This window comes from Brachycentrus maculatus, unplaced genomic scaffold (assembly GCF_059751285.1).
Source record: "Brachycentrus maculatus isolate JH-2025_06_01 unplaced genomic scaffold, ASM5975128v1 h1tg000180l, whole genome shotgun sequence".
Lineage (NCBI taxonomy): Eukaryota > Metazoa > Arthropoda > Insecta > Trichoptera > Brachycentridae > Brachycentrus > Brachycentrus maculatus.
Window position 1 is genome coordinate 2,673,782 of NW_028280931.1, and position 8,986 is coordinate 2,682,767.

Below are 8,986 nucleotides of genomic sequence, written 5' to 3' on the forward strand. Positions count from 1 at the left end.
ATTCATGGTGGAGGGATAAAATATCGAGATTAAGTATAATACGTACAGGATTCCCACTGCGGAAATACTCAACTAATAACAACTTAATATATATTGCTCACTCCTTTCAAGAACGTCATAAATCAAAAATCGTCAATTTTCAGTTATGCATGTTTTCGGAATGCCCAGAAAATGTACTGTATCCCAGAAAAAGAGGCATATTTTTAATTTAATATTTACCCGCTACAGGGCAGAAAGTGTTGTTTTTGCATTTAGAAGAAAAGGTATTGTTTAATGATATTTTTAAATACAATAAATATTTTTTAAATGGAGAAAAAACCTTCAGGTTTTACCTGAAAATATTTGTTGCACAGTAAAACGTTCAATAAGTGGCTTGATATTTATTTTTAATACATTGTATTATAATTTAAAACTTTAAAAACGTTCTCTTGAAAAATCAAGTTTTTTGATTTATGACGTTCTTGAAAGGAGTGAGCGATATGGTAGTATAGAACACATTATTTGAAACATTTTTTTGTTATATTTTCTTACAAAGTTATGTAAAATCTTTTATTTTTTAGTTATATCACAAATTAATTTTTAATATGATCTCATTTGAGCTCAATCAAAGATTTTACTCTTCTTGGCATCTATTATATAAGGTTTTGGCACGTGGATACCATTTTTTCGTCTAGAAACCATACCTGAGTTATGAACAAAATGAGCTTTTCTACCGTAATGCAATCAATTTTGGAGAGTCGATTCTTACAGATTGCTGATTCTTAGAGATTGCCGATAGATTTTCAATAAGATTTATGTCTGGCTAAATTCTTGACCAGTCCAACACTGTTCATTGTTTTTGTGTGAAAAATTTTATGTTTATTTTGGATTTGTGGCAGGGGCTGAAATCCTGCTGAAATACTCCATTACCATTTGAACTTCGTTTTTGTATCTCTGGTAGAATTGGGTGATACTTCTCGTTATTGATCATCTCAGTCTCTTAAACAAGCGGCCTTAGTCCATAATACGAGAAACACCCCCAAAATTATTTTTTAGAGGGTGTTGAAAATACGAAATAAAGTTTTGTTTCAATTAATCTGTTCGAAACTGTATTAAAAATTAAACACGGTTATTGGATTGAATTGTACTTTTATTAATATATTTATATTTATATATATATATATATATATATATATATATATATATATATATATATATATATATATATATATATATATATATATATATATATATATATATATATATATATATATATATATATATATATATATATATATATATATATATATATATATATATATATATATATATATATATATATATATATATATATATATATATATATATATATATATATATATATATATATATATATATATATATACATATATGATAATTTGTGACGCGTTTCGTCTTATTAAGACATAATTAAACACAGTGGTTGATAATGTCTTAATAAGACGAAACGCGTCACGTATTATCATATATAAGTATGTAAATATGAGTATATTGCAATCCTTTCATCAACTGATTCGCCAGTCACTTTGTGGTAAAATTTATCCATTTTTAATTAATGTTTTACGTAGTAAATACCACTATTTCTTAAAATATACTGTGACAAGTGAATACGGTGTTTAAAAATGATGCGGAATGCATCGAAACCATTAAGATTTCCAGGAGTGATCAGGTCTTTAAGAACAGTGTCCGTCGATGGTTCTTAACATTGGAAGGGACAAGGTAGAAAGTGAATTAATTAAAGTCCAGGTATAATTATCACATTGAATAACCTTAAACTATAAATTGTTTTTGTATTTTTGTATTATTAAAAAAAAAAAAAAAAAAAAAAATTGTATTACCATGTTAGTATTCGGCTCAACACAGGCCATGCCTAAAGAGCCGTAATACGTATAATAAATGTGTATATGAAATAAATATGTATATTGAATGTATATATGTATTATGAAAATAAATAAATAAATCTGTCACAGTAGGTTTTAAGAAAAAGTGGTATTTATCAAGTAAAACATTCATTAAAAATGGATAGAATTCAATCCAATAACCGTGTTTTATTTTTGATATATTACCCAACAATTGTTTGATATCATTTTTCAAATTTTATCACTCGATTTTAGAGTCAACCTCGACATAAAGACGATTGCTTGTAATACGATACTATAAGGAATCTTTTGTTTTTGAAATATACGGCTAACGGAATGTATTAACCATTGTTATATACAAATATATATTATTTTACTCAGAATAACACTCGAGAAGGTCCTTGGAGTATTAGTTACCGATACGTATTGCATAATACACTAGCTGGCCACAAGTAGCTGTGGCTCACTCTGGTTAATGGAAAAGAAAAAAAACACATTTCTAAGATGTAAAGAAATGAAAATATGCCGCTCCGTGGTGTAATAGGAAAAGTGTGCTGAAGGTCCCGGGTTCGATTCCCAGGTGTGGTTAAAAAAATAAATAGAAGTCATTTTACACTTTAATATTTACAACATTTCGAGTGTGTCCAAATACTTGTTCACAAAATCTGGATTATCTACAATTACAGATGAATTTTAAAGTGATCACTTTACACACTTTACACAACCAGCCTATGACGGTCGTCAGCCCCGTAAATGCCCAGACTTCCATATTTCTTCATCTTTGATGAGATGTCAAAAAATAATACTTTAATATTTATTGAATATTACTCTGGACTGGTCCCTGAAGCGCAGGAATGGTCACCTTGCCTTCATATAAGTACGAACAAGATAAAACTGCGTCAATACGATGCAGTACCCTATGCACCACTGGGTGCGGATAAGGGTTAGAAAAAATAAGAATTGCATTATATACTAGCTGTACCCGGTCAAGTATAGCTGTGACTTACCCTGTTTAAGTGGAAAAGAAAAAAAATAATGCATACATTTCAAGGATGTGTAATTTCACAATCTAATCGATTTTAGGCGCTAAGTCTAGGATGATAATTACAACATATCAAATTATGTTTATTTTGATCTCTATGGGATTCGAACCCATGGCCTTTACAGAAGTGGGGGTGTATCTACTTAAAATAAATTAATACAGACGTTATATGTATGTACATAAACTAATTAACTAACTAACTTACCATCACGCTGCTTCCCCATAGTAGGCAGAGAGAATAGAATGCCACACCAATATGTCTTTGCAAACAATCTTTACCTCTTCCATTTTCATGCGTCTTATCATACGTACCTACTGATTATTCAGACTCCTGATCTAACTACTTTATACCAAGTTTTCCTCTGCTTCTATTAACAACCTCAACTTGCCTCATAATTCAGTGCATTATGTGGCTGCCACCAGTGTTGAGACATATTTGTGCCCATTTTATCAATTTGTTTTTCAATTTGACTGAAGAAATAACATTTTTTCGACACTTGTCTTGACCAGTTGATAAATTATCAGTATAGTATGCAAACATATGCATTTATTTTATTTTTAATTTAAGTTTTACTTAACAAACATTATATTTAAATATATATTTCAAACATTATAAAACACCGCATGAAAATGATGCGGAATGTATTAAAACACGTGTCACAGTGGATTTTAAGAAAAAGTGGTATTTACTAAGTAAAACTTTAATTTAAAGTGGATTGATTTTACCACAAAGTGACTGTGGAATCAATTAATAAAATTAATTATTTTATATATTAAATGTTAAAATCAATCTGATTTTTTAGTCTACTAAATTGTATTTTATTGTCAAAAATACACATAAAAATAAAATGAGTGACAGTTGTTTCGCCGTGTTACGGTATATTCAAATGAATGTACGTATGTTTTTATACAGGTGCCGCGGCGTAGTTGGGTAGACGCTCGACTGCGATACTGGCGTCGTGGGTTCGATTCCCGCCAATTGCAAAATGAATTAGAGAAAGATTTATTTTTTAATTGGTCCGGGATTTTAAAATGTATTTTTCACATTTTACCTGCAGACAAGCGTCTAAAATAGACGCTTTGCAGGTTATTTCTTCATAAAATAAAAAAATCCTAGAAAACATACATCTGATACATATGACCCAAAAATATTTTTAAAAAAGTGCCGGATATTCGGGCTGAGACCGTTATCTGAAATGTACCAGGAAGGATTTAGTGTCGAAACATTGCCGGATATTGAAAGTCGAAAACTTTAGAAATAGTGAAGGTTGTTGCGGCAACAATATGCAAGCTGATTACTTCAACGACCTTCTTACCCCCTGCACCTTACCCCCTGCTCCTTACCCCATACTCCTCATCCCCTACACATTACCACCCACTTCTCCCGTTTATCGGGAAATTTATACTCCGTCGACAAACTTTGAAGGCACCGTGTGAATGTCTCGAGCCCGTTTCACAATCGTTTTTATTTATAACTAAAATGTAACTTTGTTTTAAAATCACTATAAATATTTTATTATAACTTAATTAGTGCCTCCGTAGTGTAATGGTCAGCACGCTCGGCTACCGTTCTGAAGGTCCCGGGTTCGATTCCCAGGGGGGTTCAAATAAATATAAGTGATTTTCCACTGTAATATTTATTCAATATTACCCTGGACTGGTACCTGAAGCGGAGGGCTGATCACCTTTCCTTCATGTGTAAAAACGATCAAGATAACACTGCGTTATATGACGCAGTGCCCTATGCACCATTTGGGTGCGGATCAGGGTTTTTTATTATTAACTTAATTATAATGTCTACCGGTTTCGAAGCTAACCGCTTCTTTATCAAGACTAATTAATACTAAAACACTATCTATATATATATACATATATATATATATATATATATATATATATATATATATATATATATATATATATATATATATATATATATATATATATATATATATATATATATATATATATATATATATATATATATATATATATATATATATATATATAAAACCCTTATAAACGTGTCTGTCGCACTGTGTCTTATAAACTGTGTTATCATGATCGTTTTACTTATGAAGGAAAGGTGGTCAGCCCTCCGCTTCAGGTACCAGTCCATATTGAATAAATATTACAGTGAAAAAATCACTTATATTTATTTTTACCCCCCTTGAGAATCGAACCCGGGACCTCCAGAACGGTAGCCGAGCGTGCTGACCATTACACTACGGAGGCGGACAAAAAACACTATCTACTAAACAATATTCAAAATATTTTAACGGTAAGGGAAAGTAGCTTAGGTAGATCTCAAATGGTTTTATTTTTTTGTGTTGATTGGCAGTCACAGTCAAAAGGGATCAGGGATGATGAGTGATTGGAAACATATTTAATAACGGACTTTTAGCAAAATACTATTAGTACAATACTGATTAATAATAATGGTATAAATCAGTCTTGATAAAGAAGCCGTTACCTTCGAAACCGGTAGACATTATAATTAAGTTATAGTAAAATATTTATAGTGATTTTAAAACAAAGTTACATTTCAATTATAAATTGTAAAATAACAATGTTACTGCTTCAAAAATAAATTATACTGTTTTATTTAATATATTATTAGATTAAATCCAATATATTTAGCTTTTCCACTTTATTTTTATTTGACCAGCGACCGGGTTTCGTCGTTACCGACATCATCAGACTGGTGATTTATATTATCGATGATGTATCGATGACGTATCGATGAACGATTTATATTATCGATGATGTCGGTAACGACGAAACCCGGTCGCTGGTCAAATAAAAATAAAGTGGGAAAGCTAAAAATATTGGTTTTAATCTAATAATATATTAAAATGCAATTCCATCACGAAGTGTCAGTGGATAATATAAATCGGTTTTATTTATTTATTTATTTATTAATACCCTCATCCTATTTTTACTTGCCAGATTCAAGGTACAATAAAACTTCGATATAACGGACAACAAATCACGTCAGCTAGCTGCAGCTGTGAAAAAAATAACGACCTGTTAATATTATTCATGCATAAATTCAAGTGTCGCCGCATGCAAACAATTTTAGCGGCCATGATAATCGCAAAAACAACATTTTAAGTGTGTGTCCAAATACTTGAAGATTTAGTGAATGTAAAGTGATCACTCAAACCAGCTTATGACGGTCGTAAGCCCTGTAAATGCCCCAGACTTCCATTTTTAAAAAGGGTAAAAAAATTAATCACAAATTATATATCATAACTTCAAAAGTCCAAACAAAACTTGGTCTGAAGACAATAAATATAATTTTGTTTTGTTTATTAAAAAAAAAATCTATATACCGTATTCATAGTTTCAAATAAAAAGTGTTTAAATTATTTTAAACCTTTTTTTACATAACGGACTTTCTTATAAGTTCTATCAGTATTTCTATTCAGACCATTTTCACTAATTTTTTTTTTGCGGATATATTTTAAAACGTTGAAAACTTATAAGGATTTTTTTTACGTTTGTTGTCAAAAGGGTCGATTGAGGGGCCGCCGGCATTGTTGAGGGTGTGTTCTACCCCCGAGCAATTTAATCGTTGAATTATAATCGCTAACACAACATTAGCGTAATAGATTATAAGGGTGGACATTAGATAACTATGAGGAAAAACATCCAATTGCTGTTCTATGAACGGGCTGCAGTTTTGCGTTTTATGGCTTAATATTTTTATAAACGGTAATTTTTCTAACAAAAATAATTGAAAATAAAGTAAATACACATTTTCATCACTCATTTTTAAATTTAGTAAAAAATTATTATAATAACAAAATTGGATGATTAATTTTATGCCACGTGTATAATCAACAATAATCGGCACTGAGTTGAATGGAATGTTGACGTTGTCAAACTCGATTTTAATGCTTTTTTATTTTGTATGCACCATTGTTTATTGTCACAATAAAAGGTATTTTATTAATTTAAAAAAATCAACAAAAAAACGGGAAAAACTGCTCACAAAATTTTCCTGGAAACACATAAAAAAAAGGTTTCATTTTGGACAATGGTTCGGTGTGTGGTTCCTTTGGCCATAAAATCTTAAAAGTTTCGTAAAATACAAAGTACAGTGGTCCATTTTTTTTGTTTTTCTAGAATATTACATTTATTTATTTTATTATTTTCTTTATAAAATATATGTACAGTGGCGGGCTGTTTGCTAAAGAGCAATATTCACTGAAGAGAGTCAGTATTATTTTTTTTTAAAGATAATTATTTGTGCTTTTTATTATTTACATAAATATTTAAATTTCATACTAATTCTGTGAGCCTAAGCAGCTTATTATTAGAAATGGGTATCAAATTGTGGTAGAGTGTGTTTGAATCGAGAAACTCTGTCTTAAGAGTCCGCGACACTAACCATGGGATGGGACCACAACCCGACACTGTAATTTTAATTAATATATATATATATATATATATATATATATATATATATATATATATATATATATATATATATATATATATATATATATATATATATATATATATATATATATATATATAATATATATATATATATATATATATATATATATATATATATATATATATATATATATATATATATATATATATATTTATGTTTTGTTGGAATTACCTACAGTCAAAGTGACTATTAAAACTAGTTACGGCTTATGCAACACCGTTTATCATGTCCCTACTTGGGCTCCAATTTTATAAGGCTTGCTCTTTATGATTAAAGTTACAATAATTTCATGTAAATCTTGAGTGAAAAATTCTAGACAAAAACAGTTTTAAGCCTTTTCCTGATTGTGAGTGGGTTTGCATTTCATGATTAAGGTTACTACATTTTAAGTTATTATTGAGTGTAAAATTCTGGTCAAAACAAGTTTTATATCTTTCTACTACTTGTAAGTGGGTTTACTCTTTGCAATTAAGATAACTATAATTTCATGCAATTCTTGAGTAAAAAAATCTAGGCAAAAACAATTTTAATGTCTAATCCTCCTTGTGAGTGGGTTTGCTTTTTATATTTAAAATTACTATAATTTTATGTAATTCTTGAGATTTACCAGTCTGATGATGTCGGTTACGACGAGACCCGTTTGCTGGTCAAAGAAAATAAATGTGGGAAAATTACATAGTTGTTACCTTATTCTGTAATTCTTGAGGGAAAAATTCTAAGCAAAAAGAGTTTTATATCGTATTCCTACTTGTGAGTGGGTTTGCCTTTTGTGTTTAATGCTATTTTTTGCTTTTTGCTTTTTACGTTTGAAGTTATTAAAGTTATTTTATGTAATTTATTGAGGGAAGAAATTTAGGCAAAAACACTTGCTATCTCAGATAATTTATTTACAACATTTTGAGTGTGTCCAAATACTTGTTCACAAAATCTGGATTATCTCCAATAACAGGAGTCATTCTCACATACTAATATAAGAGTTTCTGCTTAATAAAAAGCTTCTTTACATCTCACCAATAGATGTGTCTAGTGAAGTTCTAGTGATTCAAGAACAAGGTTTCTAAATTGGTTCATATATATAGAACTTCTAAGAATTTGAGTAGTGTGGTTGTCAATAATGGGTAGAATTGGTGAATGTTACACGTGTGTAAAGTGATCACTTAAACCAGCCTATGACGGTCGTCAGCCCCGTAAATGCCCAGACTTCCATTTTCTTCTTCATCTTTGATGAGATGTCAAAAAATAATATGAGAATTACTCCTGTTATTGGAGATAATCCAGACTTGCTATCTCGTTAAAGGCATGAGTTAATACAATTCAATGATTCTAAGTTAGCAATGAAGTTACTAAGGTGTATGATTTAAGTTCTATGATTCAACTTGTGAGTTTACATAGGATATGTGTTTACTTATAAACTACGTATAAACCATCTTGCCTAACATTTGTATACTTAACTATGTATCACCAGCTTTGAGATTGGTCTCGTAGAACCCAATGGAATCAAAATAGAGCTGATATATGGCCATGCACGTATTTTAATAGATAATGTTTATTTTGAAATATAAAATAGTTAATTTAAAATTGAACCGACCCATGGCTATG